Here is a 15942-nt window from a genome sequence, read left to right on the forward strand (position 1 = left end):
CCTATGTAACAATATTAACTATATGGCTTGTGTAGCTTTGTTAGCTTTAGCTAAAGCGAGCCACAGTTTGTGTGATTACTTCGAAAACAGGTTGATATGTAATTTACTCCGCATTAAACCTCTTACCTTTTTCCCTGTTTTATTTGTACTTTTTATGATTTTTTTTTTTTTAATCTAAAACTGTAAATATGTTGTACTGGCAAATTACAGCACTTCAGTTCTGCTACAGATATCCTCTCAAATGAAAGGTTTACCAGAGTGGCCCAGTGTTAATTTTGGCAGCTATTTTTAATTTAAGTTTTAGTTTTAGTCTTTAAATGAAATGCATTTTAGTTTCAGTCACTTTTTTGTCATTTCAATCCTTTTTAGTTTTAGTCTAGTTTTAGTCGACGAAAACTCAAAACATTTTAGTCTAGTTTTAGTCCATAAAAAGTCCTCACATTTTAGTCTCATTTAGTCTCCAAGCATTTATTTTCTTGCCTAAATTTGGTACCAAGTCATGGTAGTGTGTTCTCTGCACCTTGTCAAACCTGGGGTCCCTGCTTTCTACACCTGAGAGACAGAATAGCTATAGATGTATTGATTTTTGACAGATTTACCCACAGTGGGGAAATATCACAGATTTTGAATGTCCGACTAAAACTACATTACATTTTAGTCTAGCTTTAGTCATTTTGACATAAACTAAACCTAGTTTTTGACAGTTTTAGTCATCACTAATCTATTTTTGTTAGTTTTAGACTAGCTTTTGTCATGTAAAAAAAGGCTGTCGGCGAATAGTTTTAGTCAGAGTTTTAGTCGACAAAATTAACACTGGAGTGGTCATCAGAGATGTATGCTCTCTATAGCCAGACTGTAAAACTAACATGAAATTTACTCAATGATCACAATATAGTAATTTTATACATCTCGCATGGCAAAAGCCGAAAGGAAGAAGAACAAGAGATGAGCTGATAAAGCAGCAGTTGAGGTCACTGAGTTCATCTCCTATTGCAGGATTCATATTTGCCTAATTTAAGATCAACAAAAATGAATACATACATGACGTACATACGACCCTGTTTCTTTCCAGCAAAAAAGAAGAAACTAAATGCAAGTATATGTTGTGTCATGCCTAAAAAAGAAAGATTCTAAAAATCTAAAACGGAATTTAATTTGAGAAACTGTTGTTTTATGTTTGTAGCAAAACTAGGCAAAATGCGTGTTCACAAATCACTCATGCTAGCAATTCCATAATAATACATTTATATTCTGTAAAGGACTACAGAGAGTGAGCATGTGTTGAAAATGTAAATTAGCATAAAAAACTATCAAATTATATGAATGGAAAGTGGAAAACACTCATGGCCTAACAGGAAGCCGTTGCTCCACTAAAGGCCAAATCACAAAGCCTGAGGAAACTGGATTTCCGAGAGATCTTGAGCAAACTGTCCAGAACATGAGTGTTGCAACTGCATTATATGGTAGGACAGGAAGTTTACGGCAGAGACAGATAGGAATACCACTGGAGAAAGGCTCAATGTCAGCCTGATTTCCTCTCTAGAACCATGACATATATGGGTTAAAGGTGATGGAAACTAAGGGAGGAAGGATGGAGAAATAATTTCATTTTTAGAGGAAGGTTGGCTGAAGCTAACTTTGACATTCCCTACAGATTAAAGCAGGGGAGGAAGATGGGTAAAAGAGACGTCTTCTCCCTATTCTTTCCTTCTCTGTTCCCTCCACTCCGGCTCTTTTCTCTCTCAAAGAAGGATGACAAAATGGGATGATTGTGAAGGGGTGCCTGGTTACCCTGGTAACAATAATGAGGGCATTGCATGGTAAATCCAATTTGCCATGGCACTCTCTGACTCATTTGAGGTGCACGTGTGTGAGTTAGCGTGCGTATAGCTTAATGTGAAGAATGACCATAATGAACCATACTTCAGCACAGCTTTCAGAGATCATGAAACATAGTCACTCATCTTTTTCCAAGTCTCTTTTCAAAGAGCTGCAAACCGGAGATCACAGAGCAGATCACTATGTTGCCACATAAAAGAAATCCCACTGCAGGACACAAAGTCTTTATCAGAGCATGAATAAAAGCAGCAGAAAGCTAAATAATCCAAATCCTAGGACGGCTGAGAGCAATAAAAGTGAACACTGCTGCAATCAGAGCAAACTGCTGATTAAAACACCTCATGAATACCTGGAGCAGAAAATTAATCTGTGCAAACACAAGAGTATGAGAATGTGTTAACTTGCAAATGAGTCCTGAAATTCAAATGATTCCAGTCCAAAATTCTCCAGTTTTAAGCAGCCTCAACACAACACCTGGACAAACATTGCTTGAATATTTTGTTTGGTTTAGTTTAATCAGGGAGATTAAGGAGACTTCACAAAACAGCCATGTTTCTGTTAATGAGGAACATAAAAGTGAAGTTATGTTATACCTACTGTAGGAATAACGATATCGTTTCATCTTTATGTGGTTGTATGTCCTGACCCTGCGGTACATTTTGCTCAATTCCAGCAGACGCCTTCTCCTCAGTGTGAAGCCCAGAAGTCCCTTTGAGCCTTCACCAATTTTCTATTTTTATGCCCTCTCCCCATCTCTCCCTGTCCCTATTGTATTCTATCTTCCCACAATTGGATCCTTTTCTCTCACTCATTTACTCTTTGCCTTTCTGTCTCCTTCCCAGAGTGCACAGAGGGCATCAGACAATGGCAGCGATACAGCCGCTGCACACCAGCTGTGCAGACTGGCACCACAGAGATGGCAGTGCCCATGTTGAGCACTGCTGCTGGGTACACCTGGAGGAAAAAGATAACTCACTGCGGAAGCAGTCAAGCAGATGAAGTGGGACCGATTTACCTGTCCTTTTGTTTTTGACCTTCAACAGCAAGTTTTAGTGGATAAGAAGTTGGAGAGTCAGTTCATAAAAACAATCACTGCAGCCTAAAAATGCTTTAAAAGTTTCCTATTAGGCATATGTAGGGTAAATTTAGTCCAGATGTATGTTTTTGCCAGTTGCCACAGGTGTATACAACCCAACACCTAGCCATGCAGTTCCCTTTTACAAACATTTGTGATACAAAATGGGTCGATCTGAAGGGCTCAGTGACTTCAAGTGAGGTACGGTGATGGATGCCGTCTTTGCAATAAGATGGTTATGTTTCCTGCCTGACTACACTGTGCCAACTGTGAAGTTTGGTGGAAGAGGGATAAGTGGGGCTTTTCAACTGACTTTCAGCCACGCCACGCCACGCCAGTCCAATCCAATCCAATCCAAACCAAGACATGCTTGTCATTTTTCCATCACCAATTCGACTGCGCCAGGCTACGCCACGCCTGTCCCACCTTCAAGTGGTGACGTCACAGCAGCTTGCCATCCTTCAGGGATGCCCTGCAGATGTAACACCGCTGCACCAAACTTTGAAATGTGCCAGATTACCAATAGAAAAGGAAGAAAAAACTATGGCTAGCTCTGGAAAAAAAAACAGCACTAACTGAGGCTCAGCTATTTGATGTCATCAACTCAAAATACTGTCATCAGCTCTGCACGCACCCTCAAACGGATAGCTCGGTTGCTGTGGCTGCTGTGCCAAGTCAAACCGAGTAGAGCCAAGCTGCTCAATGTAAGGAAAAAGGCCCGAATGGTATGGGTCTGTTTTTCAGGGTTTGGAATAGGCTCCTTATCTCCACTGAAAGGCAAACTTAATGCTTTTGCATGACAAGACATTTCATACAATGCTTTGCTTCCAACTTTGTGGCAACAGTTTGGGGTAGGCCTTTTTCTATTCCAACATGACCGTCCCCAGTGCACAAAGCACAGAGCTCTGACCTCAACCCCATCGAGCACCTTTTGGATGAGCAGGAACAGAGAATGTGAACCAAGCCTTCTCGTCCAACATCAGTGCCTGACCTCATAAATGCCCCACAGATCGATTGGGCACAAATTCCCACAAAGAAACACTTCAAAATCTATGGAAAGTCTTCCAAGAAAACTGGAGGCTGGTATTGCCACAAAAGGGGGGCAACAATGAATAGTTGCTGACAATCAGGTGTGTCTTAACAGAGTGGTCCAATCATCATACACTTATGACTGGGCAAACCAGGGCCAATTGTCCATAGTTAAATGATAAATAAACTTAATATAGATATTTCAAAGCAGATTGTTTGCACCAGTCTTTTAGCATAATAAATAAATGTAGTAATCTAGTTTATTTTCAGCATCCCTTTTGCAAAATGTCCCATTTTAAAAGTAGACTGCTTGAAACATCATCCATATGCAGGATAATGTAGTAACAAATCACAGTATTTCTAATTTTATGGACCTATTTTCCCCACATAACTGTGAATTATGAGAGGTAAAATAATCTGCTATACTGGCCTATGTACATCAGCCACCTTAACATGTGATAAACACTATTGGACTGCTGCTCTAGAGCACCTTAGTTCATTCGATAGCAAATCTGCACACTTGGTATATTATTGCAACTTTAAATGTTACCTTGTTTTTATTTGCTTACTGTTTAACTGCTTAAAATTGAAATATTGCTTTTTAATTCTTCCTTTTAATTCTTTTCATGCAGAGAGCTGCCATATAGATTTTTGTTGTACTGCTGGTATAGTGTAAAAAAGTTTATTTTGACTTTGATTCATAAATTTACTGTGTTTTGTCCTATCATTCAAACATAAACTACAGGGGCGGGGCTTAAATAGAGGTCACGATCAAATGCATTTCAGTGACTTGTAGTTAATGGAAATGCCCAGATTTACATGCCACAGCTGTCAGATAACCTCACCATGACCGAGCAGATTTTTGATACTTAATTTCTCCAAACTGCTTTGAGCGGTTCATTAGAAGCTGCATAACCAAATTCTTTTTTCTAGGGGGGGACATTTTTTCTGGATACAAAGCAAGACGAGGAGGGTGGCACCAGGGTGGGGCAAGAGCTCTGAAAACCACAGTTTCCTCTCCCACGCCACCCAGCACATCCGCATGTCCTCCAGAACACATAACAGCCACACCTGCTGGCCACAGAAATGGGAAGTGAACTTTCAAAACTCGAAAAACTCACAAGGTACACCTTATAGGGGGAATTATTTGCAACACTGAGCCTTCCTTTTACTAGCTTCTAAACCTTTGTGAGCACAAGCATCAGGACACAAAGTTTAAGTGATCAGACAAAGCTGAGTTTCTTTAATAGATATCATCCAAATCTAATAGTGACCAGGAAGAGAGAACATCACAACACAGCCTCTGAGAAACAGGGTGTGGACATGGAGGGAAGGTTGGGCAATAGTGTGTAAAACCCCATCATGTGCTTATCGCATTGGTATTTTTTTAGTGAGTACCTGTGCCCCACTAGCTTTAAAGGGTGTCACAGTAAGGAAGTGGGTGGAAGAGTCATTTAGAGTCAGAGAATGACAGAACTGGTCAGAGGAAAGTGTTACACATGTAGCCTTTCTGCCCCGATGGTTAGGGGGAACAGGGGCAGTGGGAGTCGAGCTGGAAACTGTGGTGACAATTCATCATCACGCATGAGGGATTAAAACAAATAAATAAATAAATCTAAAATGTGCTGCGTGTGTGTGTGAACGTTGGTGTGTTTTCACCCTGCCTGGCTTTGCATCAAGTCCCTCCAGAGTGATGACATCTGCCATGACTACACATCTGTCCTCCTCCCTGGAGTATGAGCACGCACTTAAATCAACTCTCTGACCTACATACATCTACCAATTTGCCATTATGAGTTTTATTCCTTGGATAGCTTTTTCTGTGTTAAACCACACTTAAAAGATGAATTTATTTTACCCTTTTAGACCCAAACCCTTATATAAAACACTTATACTCTATACAATTTAAAATTTAGTCCATATTCAGTCCAGTGTATACACTTTATAGACTAAAACTCTTAAGGGGTAAAAATGACTAAAATGTGACTAAAACCAAAGAACAAGCTAACTTAATGGTAAGAATACATTAAGAATAGCTGCCAAAATTAACCAAGACAGTCTGGCAGTACACCACACATCTCTGATCACAGACTGTAAGTCTGAGACACCTTCTCTTCCAGAACAGATGTGCTGTAATTTAACAGCCTTTGATTTTTGTTTAAATACAACTTTATTGATAAACAAAGTCTGGCAATTAGATTTGCAGTTAGAAATAGTTAGAGATAGCCACATTGCAAATTTTACAGACGAAGCAACATTTCATAAATAAACAGAAAAATGTCAGAGGTCTAAAGTGGAATTATATCATGTATCAACCCAATTTAAAGGTAGATACATGAATTGTGGCTTTCTTAGCTTCGTTAGCATAGCAGAAGCTAAATCAGCTATGCTAGCTACATAGTGCATGCTACTACATGAGCCAATGTAGCTAAATTAGCTTTAGCAACATGAGCTTTTGGAAATGCAGCTTAAGCTAACGTAGCTATGATGTACCTACATAGTATGTAGCTGATTTGTGAGCTTAGCATCAGCTATGTGAGCTACATAGCTATGCTTTCTATGTAGCCTATGCAGCTAATGGCGCTACATATGCTACGTTTGCTGTAGCAAACCCCATTTAACTTTTGGATCCCTGAACCGTTACCTAAACCCGAACCCTAACCTTAAAGCCCCCTTATTCCAAAAGTTTTAGCTGTTCTGAATCTCAGATGAACAATCTGTGAGGGTGGCTGTCAGAAATGTACGGTCTGTTTCCATAACCCTCTCAAGTTCACACTGTTGTGGAATACATTTTTGGAACCCTTCATTTGTAGTTTCATTTCAGGTCGGCCATCATAGGTTTTGGGAGCTAAAAGAAGGCAGCTTTGGACATGAGTTTGTACTAAAGAGGATGTTAAACTATTTTTTTTTAAGTTATGTGGAAATGAAAACTCCTTTATGGGTGCCATGATGTGAAAATTAGCTATAGGGAGTTTTTGAACCAAGAATGCTTTGTACTGGGGCATTTTGTCATAGAACCCTTTTTGGTCATGGAACCAGCTTCAACAGGCCATTAGAGGATCTGTTGTTTTTAGCTCCTTGGCTTCAATTTCAAAATTTTTGTCTCTTGTATTATATGTCCTTTAGCTTATATTTTTTCTTTTAAAAAATAACCGCAGAGAAGTATTATTGGGCCAATGCTAAAGACTGACAGTTCCCACAGTTTCTCTTGCACACGTTTTTCCTGTCAGGTATGAAGCGGCTTCATGAGGTGCATGAAAGACGCACAAGCCACACACCAGTCATGTGATATACTGTAAATGTCATTGCCGCTGCTTGATTGCTAGCAGTAACTTAATATCTTCTGCTGTGAACATTTCCTAGGGTGTGATTTATTCATTTAATCTTAATTTATCCGGGTTAGTCCCGTTGAGATCAGAGATCTCTTTTTTTAAGGGACACCTGACCAAGAATGACAGCAACACACAGTTTCAACAACACATGTACTCAAACTTATACAATGTGAACAGCAATGATAAATCATCAGTTATAACAGTGGCATGGTAATGTATGTCTGAAAGGGGCTACTCAAAGATTCCTCTCATTACATCACATCAGAGACGGTCAGGTTTTCGAAAGCTAAATCCAGAGCCACCGATGACTGTTTACTGAGACTCTCCCACAGCTTTAGTGGGTTGTATCGAGGCCTTCTTTCTGGTTCATCAGCATCTCAATGTTTCTTCTCATCTGTGAAGACAGCAGGAGTTTAACTAAGGCCAGCTATCGCTCTCTTACACGCAAGAACACACACTCACACAATTATGCTGGTCTGGCATCCCTCTGTGGGGAACGGACACTCAATAAAGCCACATCCTGACCACCATGAAAACCCAGGAGTTCTACTGAGAAGCACAAAGAACAAACTGGCAACCCAGCGCAAACCCAGTGACATGGGAACCATGAGCTCATGAGCTAGTGTTGCCATACGCTTAGAGGATGCCAAATCTTCCAGCTTTGGCCTTGAGACCCTGCAACTTGCACAAAGTTTGATCAGTCAGCCTTATCCTATTCAACAGGAAAAAAAAAATCATTAGTGTCCCTTTGAATGGAGAGCAACAGTGAGGACATGGTGTGTTTTTGTGTCAATGCAGTTTGTTTGGAGTTTGATTGCAACATTTTTGAAGACCTGCCAGAATTTGAATGACAATCTGGCAACTTCACAGTAAATCCAGAGACAACATATGGACACAAGTTGTACAAAAAAAAAAAAAAAAAAAAAAAAAATACAAAGGCAACAGACATGCAGATAATAAAGAGGACAGTTGATTTTGCCAGTGAATGTACAGTACTGCTTTAGGACACAAACAGCCTCCTCTATGTAGCTGCTTATGCATACAGTATATCACAGTTTATTGTAGAGACACTCATTGTTTTTACTTGGAAATGTTTTCCATCATAAAATGTGTTTTCTTTCAAAGTTGTACCTTGTGAGTCATCACAAACAAGGCTAATGGAAGACGAGGTCAACCTGAACTTTTCTTTAATTATATCTGGATTGTAACAAAAACACAGTTTCCAGTTTCCATTCTCCAACCAGGCCAGGTTGGCTCCAGTGCAGCACACCAGAGGATAGATGGTGAGGGTGTTGGCTGTTTTTCTGCATCTCTGACTTTGGCCTTGCTTCATCTAAATAAATGAGAGGGGAATGTTTTTTCTTTTTTTTTTTGAGCAGGGCAGAAGTTCGCCTGAACACAACTTTAGCCAAATGAACAGTTTTTTTCTAATGCATCAGTGGATTGAAGCCTGAATGAGTTGGGCCGTATGAGGAACTTGGCAATAGCAATGGCAGTAGCTTCATGCTAATGTAGCTCATTTAAAAGTTTTAAGCTGGTGAGATCCCGAGCATGGGTTCACATTTTCCACACCTACACTGACAGGTAAAACTTTCAAATGCAGCTTCTCTGCTCTGTCTTCCAGCCTGCTGACTCTCGATTTAAGTTCTTCTTCAGTGTACTCCAGTTCATACAGATATCCTCTGGTATCCACAGTAAACGGCACATCTTCATCAATCAAGCTGAAATCGCTCATATTATCTTTGTTTTAGCTTGGTGTGGTGTTATTTATCCCTGTAGAAGCCTGCAGTCCCACACAGCTGATCAGAGGATCAGTGCGCAGATGAAAGAGACAAAATGGTGTAAGCTGCATCATAAAATAGTGCCTGACACCGAGGAGTTTTTGGGGAGAAATTAATCGCTTTGTACATTTTTGATAAAGCGTACAGGGGAGCCAACATATTTTCTTGGCCTCATTTTACATAAAATTTGTTATACTTCGCAAATAAAATGATCCCACCTATAGCCATTATGCCGCGGATCTCTCTGAGCTTCTAATACCCACAGGAGCAACTTTCACAGAAATCACTGGAGGCTAATGCCACTACTATAGCCAAGTACCTCATACAACCCAACTTCAAAAATCCCAAAATATCCATTTAATGTCTCAGGGGTAGCACTGTTACCTCACAGCAAGAAGGTCCCTGGTTTGCCTCCCGGTCAGGGCCTTCCTGTGTGGAGTTTGCATGTACTCCGGCTTCCTCCCACCACCAAAGACATGCTCGTTAGGTTAACTGGCAACTCTAAATTGGCTGTAGGTGTGAATGTGAGCGTGCCTGTCTCTATATGTCAGCCCTGCGATCGACTGGCGACCAGTCCAGGGTGTACTCTCGCCCAATGACCGCTGGGATAGGCTCCAGCACACCCGCAGCCCCTAACGGGATAAGTGGTATAGAAAATGGATAGATAGATGATTTAGAGTGATGTACTACACTATATGGAAAAATGTATTTGGCCAAAGCCTGTTAATAATTTAGTTCAGGTGTGTCAATCCAACCTGTTGCCACACTGGATAAAATTAAGCACCTTATCATGCAGTCTACATTTGCAAACATTTGTGAAATCCCAGAGCGGGGTCAATAAGATGTATCATGCTTCTCTGTTTTGCAGCCAGATGTGTGAGTCTTTGTTTGGTGGATAACAGGCTGCCTGACTTTATTGTGCCAACTGTGAAGTTTGGTGGAGGAGGGGTAATGGTTTGGGGCTGTTTGTCAGGGTTTGGTCTAGGCCCCTTATCTCCAGTGAAAGACAATCTTAATACTTCAGCAAACAAGACATTTTGGACAATGCTACGCTTCCAACTTTGTGGCAACAGTTTTGGGAAGGCCCTTTTCTATTCTAACATGACTGTGTTCCAGTGCATAAAGCAAGGGCTGTAAAGACCTGGTTTGATGAGTTTAGTGTGGGAGAACTTGCTTGGCCCACACAGAGCTCTGACCTCAACCCCATCAAGCACCTTTGGGATGGACTGGAACATAGATTGCGAGCCAGGCCTTCTCAGTGCCTGACCTCATAAATGCTCTACAGAATGAATGAGCACAAATTCCCACAGAAACACTTCAAAATCTTGAGGAAAGCCTTCAAAGAAGAGTGGAGGCTGTTTGAGCTGCAAAAGGTAATGTAGATGTATTTGAAAACAATGCCACTAAAACAGGAGTACATCTTCCTTTCCAGCAACACTGGAGCACATGGTAGAGTTGCAGTCAAACACAAATGGAAATCTGAGCTACAGCTGAAATAAAGCACAACACGTGCCCTTTCTTCTGTGGGAATAAAGGCTGTGTTTTATTGTACTCTCTCCTCCCCCTGTCTCTCACACTCTCCTTGTCTTCTTGTTTCCATTAGTCTTTCTATCTGTGTGCATAAGCAGCCCACGCAGCAGCCCTGCTTGTTGACTTTATTGTGTTAGATTACAGAGAAAGAGACAACATGACTTCACACTCACATGTACAGTGAAAGCTTGCAAATTGAATACTTTTCAGGGTAGAAGAGGGATGGAGAGACATGCAGAAAGAGGAGTAAAAGAAAAAAACATTTTTTGTGATGGATTTTAGGGAAGGGAGGGGAAAAGGACATGTGAGCCGGGAGAAAGACAGGGAGAAATCATTTCCAGCTACAGCTGACAAGTGGAAAATGAGTAGAGGCAATATGTAATCTCCTCTGATGTAGTTTCACATCCCGATGCCGCCTCCTGCATCAGTGGCAGCAGAGGCTACAGTAGTGAGGAGGCGCGTTGCTATGGAGTGGGAAGATTTGCCGAGAGTGAGCACCATTACAAATCTGGTTGCAGAGAACAGAGAGGAGCAAAGAGGAAAGGTAGAGGGGATAATAAAGATCTGGAGTGAGGGAGGAGGGGAGAGGAATGGGGGAGGTCGCAGGGGCACAAGGACGATAAGTGAGGAGAAAGGAGGGGAGAAAGAAAGCAATAAAGCAAATGCATTGAGGGCAGAGGTAAGGGGCAAGAGAGAGGAGGTGTCATCAACAGATAAAGGAGAAGAAAAATGTAGCAGTCAGGCAGGTCAGTGAAACACAATAAAACAATTAAGTTAAGTGTTGCACCTCAATCCTCACCATTTGCCCCTTTGGAAGTAAAAACATCATGCTGACAGATAATTAGTGAGAGACATTTCTGCCTGTACATGTGTTTTTGCACATCACTTCACAAGACAGCTCTTTTTTCAGCCTCTGCATTATTCATATAATCACTCTCATGATCCCTGGAATAGCATTCTGTCCTCGGCTGGTGCCTGAAACAGGAACAATACAGTGCAATCTTTAGAAGAGGAAGACAGCAGCAGCTTTCATCACATTTTACACTACAACATTATCAAGCAGATCAGGAGTGCAATTTCTGTTGTTGCTTCACTTCCCTCTGAGCTAAGAACAGCACAGCTTGTTTGTGGCGCTCTCAGAATTACCTTGTTATATTATTGAACTCAGGAGGCCCCCTACTGGTGACTACTGGAAACACAAACATCTAGTGACAAAAGGAAGACTATAGTGACATCTTCTGAATTCTGTTCAAGGAGGAACACAGTATATCCTCTTAAAAAGAGCTTGTTCTTCTTAGTTAGCATAAAAACACCATAAGATAGACATTTAAAATGTTTGATTCTTATCACTAATACTCACTGGATGTTCATTTTCAACATCCAGTCAGAAATGCACTAATCTGCTACATATGAAGTCTATTGCGACCCAGTAGAACAGTCCTACCATAGATTCTTTCTTTACAAAGCTTAAATATTATTATTATCTGTTGTGATGTTCAGAAAGGTAGTCATTCTACTTTATATGTGTTATTAGAGTCATAGTGTGTGGTAGTGGTGTTCTGGGGTGCATTGTATTTAAAATGGTTCCAATATTTGCCCCTCTAATGTACATTATACAGGGAAAACGTATTTGGCCAAACCTATTATTGAGTACAGGTGTTTCAGTGACAACTGTTGCCACAGGTGTATAAAATCAAGCTCCTAGTCATGCAGTCTCCTTCTGCAAACATTTGTGATCCAAAATGAGTCGTTCTGAGGTACCGTGATGGATGCCACCTTTGCACTAAGACAGTTTGTGAAATTTCATCCCTGTTGGATATTCCACAGACAACTGTAACAGACAATGAAAAATGACATTGTATTTACATATATGGACTTTAATATGGAGTTGGGCCCCTTTTTACAGCTGTAACACAAGATTTTGGAGATTTTCTGTGGGAATTCGTAGCCATTTATGCAGCATGCATTCAGCTGCTCGGCCACTGAAACCCAGTCCATGAAGCTCCAGCCGCAGTTTTTGTGCTTACATTAATGCCAGTGGAAGTTCAGAACTCTTCAACTCTGGAATTAACAGAGTGCTGGCAACTTTTTTGCACCATGTTGACCCCAATCTGTGATTTTACCCTGTCTGCCGCTTCATGATTGGGTTGCTGTTGATTGTAAACATTTCCACTTTCTAATAATGTCACTTACAGTTAACCATGGTAAATCCAGCAGGGATGAACCATCTTATTTCAAAGATGGCATCTATCACAGTACCACATTTGAAGTCTCTGAGCTCTTCAGAATGACCCATTTTGTATCAGAACTGTTTAAAAATGGAAACTGCATGGGTAGTAGTGCTTGATTTAACACACTTGAGGCGGCTTTGATTCCCTACTATTTCTGCAACTAAACTGAGTATGACTTATAAGTGCATACAAAGGTTACTGTAGTACATACTGAGAGAAAGTATAAAGTGAGGACAATAACCAGAGCAAATACAGCCCTGTAGGCCATTGTAAAGTTCATGTGGGCAAACGAACTCTGGCACCTCTGTGACTTGTAAATATGAAGAACTTGAATGTAAGTTGTTGCCATGACTACAAAAACTTCCAAGGTTAAATCAACTTGATTGCTGGAGTCTGTGCTGTTTATGTACTTGTTTCTAATGTTTTTATGTAGTTCTATATGAATATAGCAACAGTGTTGGCAAGAGAAAAGCAACAACCAATATATATATATTTTACGTATATATTTTCATGCCACATTTTCTGTCAGTCATTCCAGAATCAACAGGTACATCAGTCAAAGATAGTCATATCTTGACATCTGTTTGGGGAAGTCTGGTTTGAGTTGGAGCATTTGTTAACATTTACTACACATAAACAAGTCAACAGAAAAAGTTTAAATCTTCAGCTTCAGATACATGAGGCTATAATAACACTGATTTATTTGAAAGCCTCCACAAAGAGGATCACCTTAAGCTTACATGGTATGTAAAAGTCAACAATTCGAACTAAAACTGCAGTAACTTTAAAGGCAGAATGCATGATATGTGTGAAAAAAAGTGCAAATGCATTCTTGTTAAATTACCTCTAAGGTTAAAAGGTGCTCTACTTTATAAAATCTGCAAGGGGACCAATCACAGTAGAATCTAATAAATATGAAACAGTACGAACACTCCTGAGTGGGCAGCATTTTATAAACAAGCTCGGCAAAAAAGTTTTTATGAAGACAGTAAATATTAGTCTTATGCATCCCAGAGGAACATTATTGCTCCATGTAAGCAGGTCAAAGTGCTATTAAGGCTCTTCCAGGTACCATTAAAAGAACAACTTAACAGAGTCTTCTTAATGCTTCCTGTTTCAAAGACGGTATCCTGTTAGCTTTAATTTGGTCATGAAAAATACTTAATTTTTCATTAAAAAGTGCTTGCAAATCTTATATTTAGCCTTCAGTGTTAATTTGTAAAAAAGTGACATTAAAATTCAAAATGAAATTCTTCTACATGAAAGGTAAACTTTGAGGAAATGATCAACAACCACAGACTTCCGCACTTCCTCTTTGAACAACTGCTTTCAAGAGACACTTCTACATACAGATCATAATCTCTGTCATAAGATAAAAACAACTCCAACTATTGTTTGCATGTTTTATGTATAAGCAGGCTGATTTTAATTTCAGGAGCATTTTAAGTGCGTACCAGTGGGAACTGTGCTGATGTTACCATAGGACATTGGCTTACTAATGTCTATGAACAAATCTAATGACTGGTATCCAGATGTAGAATAAATATGTAATGTAAAATAAGTGACTGCATAAATATTCACCCCCTTTAAAGTGACTGAGCTAGTTCAACAGAGGCCCAGCCATTTGGGGCTAGTAGTCTCACAATTAGTGAAATGGGGATCATCTGAGTGCAGCAAATGTGTCTCAATGTGACTGTTGTATAAAGAAACCTGTGTCTGGAAGATCCAGTCTCTGGTTAATCAGTATTCCTGGCCACCATTACACCAAGAACACAAAAGAACACTCCAAGCAACTTAGAATAAGTCAGGGAATGGATACAAAAAAATTTCCAAGGCAGTGAGCATCCCTGGAGTTCAGTTATATCCATCATCCAGAAATGGAAGGGATATGGCACATGTGTAAAACTACCTACATCAGGCTGACCCTGCAACCAACTGTTGTCCACGTTCTTCACCAGTAAAAGATTTATGGGACAGTGGCAAAGAGAAAGAAACTGTTGGATAAAACTCATTTAACCCAACTGGAGTTCACCAAAAGGCATGTGAGAGACTCCAAGGTCCAGTTGAAGAACGTCCTTTGGTCTGATGACACCAAAATGGTGCTTTTTGGCCATCAGACAAGACGCCATACCTGGTGGACACCAAACGCTGCAGATCACAACTAACACACCATCCTCACTGTGAAGCGTGATGGTGGCAGCATCATGCTGTGAGGATGCCTCTCTGTAGCTGGCATTTGAATGTTTGTATTGGTGGAGAGTAAAATGAATGGTGGAAAATATAGGAAAATCCTGGAGGACAATCCTATTCAGTCTGCAAGAGAACTATGGCTTAGGAGATTTATTTTCCAGCAAGACAATGACCTGAAGGATACAGCAAAAGCTACATAGAAATGGTTTAAAGACAACAACGTGAATATTCTGGATTGGTCGAGTCAAAGCCCAGACCTCAATCCAGCAGAGAATTTGTGGCTGGTCTTGAAGAGGGCACCAAATTCCTGTGCAACCTGACAGAGCATGAGCAGTTTTGCAAGGAAGAATGGAGTAAAATTACACTGTCCAGATGTGCAATCCTGACCATGATTGATTAATAAAATCAATAAAAGGGTAAAACAACGGGCTGAATACCTTTATAGTCATTATAATAGTTATAGTTTTTGAAAATAAAGAAGATAGAAAACAGGGACAAAATGTTATGATAGTGTATCAATCAGTGCAAAGGAACATCTGCCTTCATCAAATTTCAATTTAATCTATTTTCAACATCATCTCTGAACCATTTACTTGGTATCCATTAGTAAATTAATGCGCCTCACCCACGGGGTAGAGAGAAACTACATATGAGAGTGTAATGGCTTTACTGCCTCCATTAAACAATTAATGAAATGCATTCCTACACAGGACATACTCTCTTAAAAGCATCAACATTTCAAACCTTGCCCCTGTCGTTACCATTCTGAACGGTCACTATGGCTCCACATCCTCAAAAAATGCAAGTCAATTAACACAAAATGCAAAGTTTGAAAGCTTTGTGGTATTTTTTTATCAACAAATATAAGTTGAACAAATCCTAAGCTCATAAAAGATGCTAACAGGATGACAGAATTGCACTTTGTGAAAGGAAGC

This window comes from Cheilinus undulatus, linkage group 16 (assembly GCF_018320785.1).
Source record: "Cheilinus undulatus linkage group 16, ASM1832078v1, whole genome shotgun sequence".
NCBI classification, from domain to species: Eukaryota; Metazoa; Chordata; class Actinopteri; order Labriformes; family Labridae; genus Cheilinus; species Cheilinus undulatus.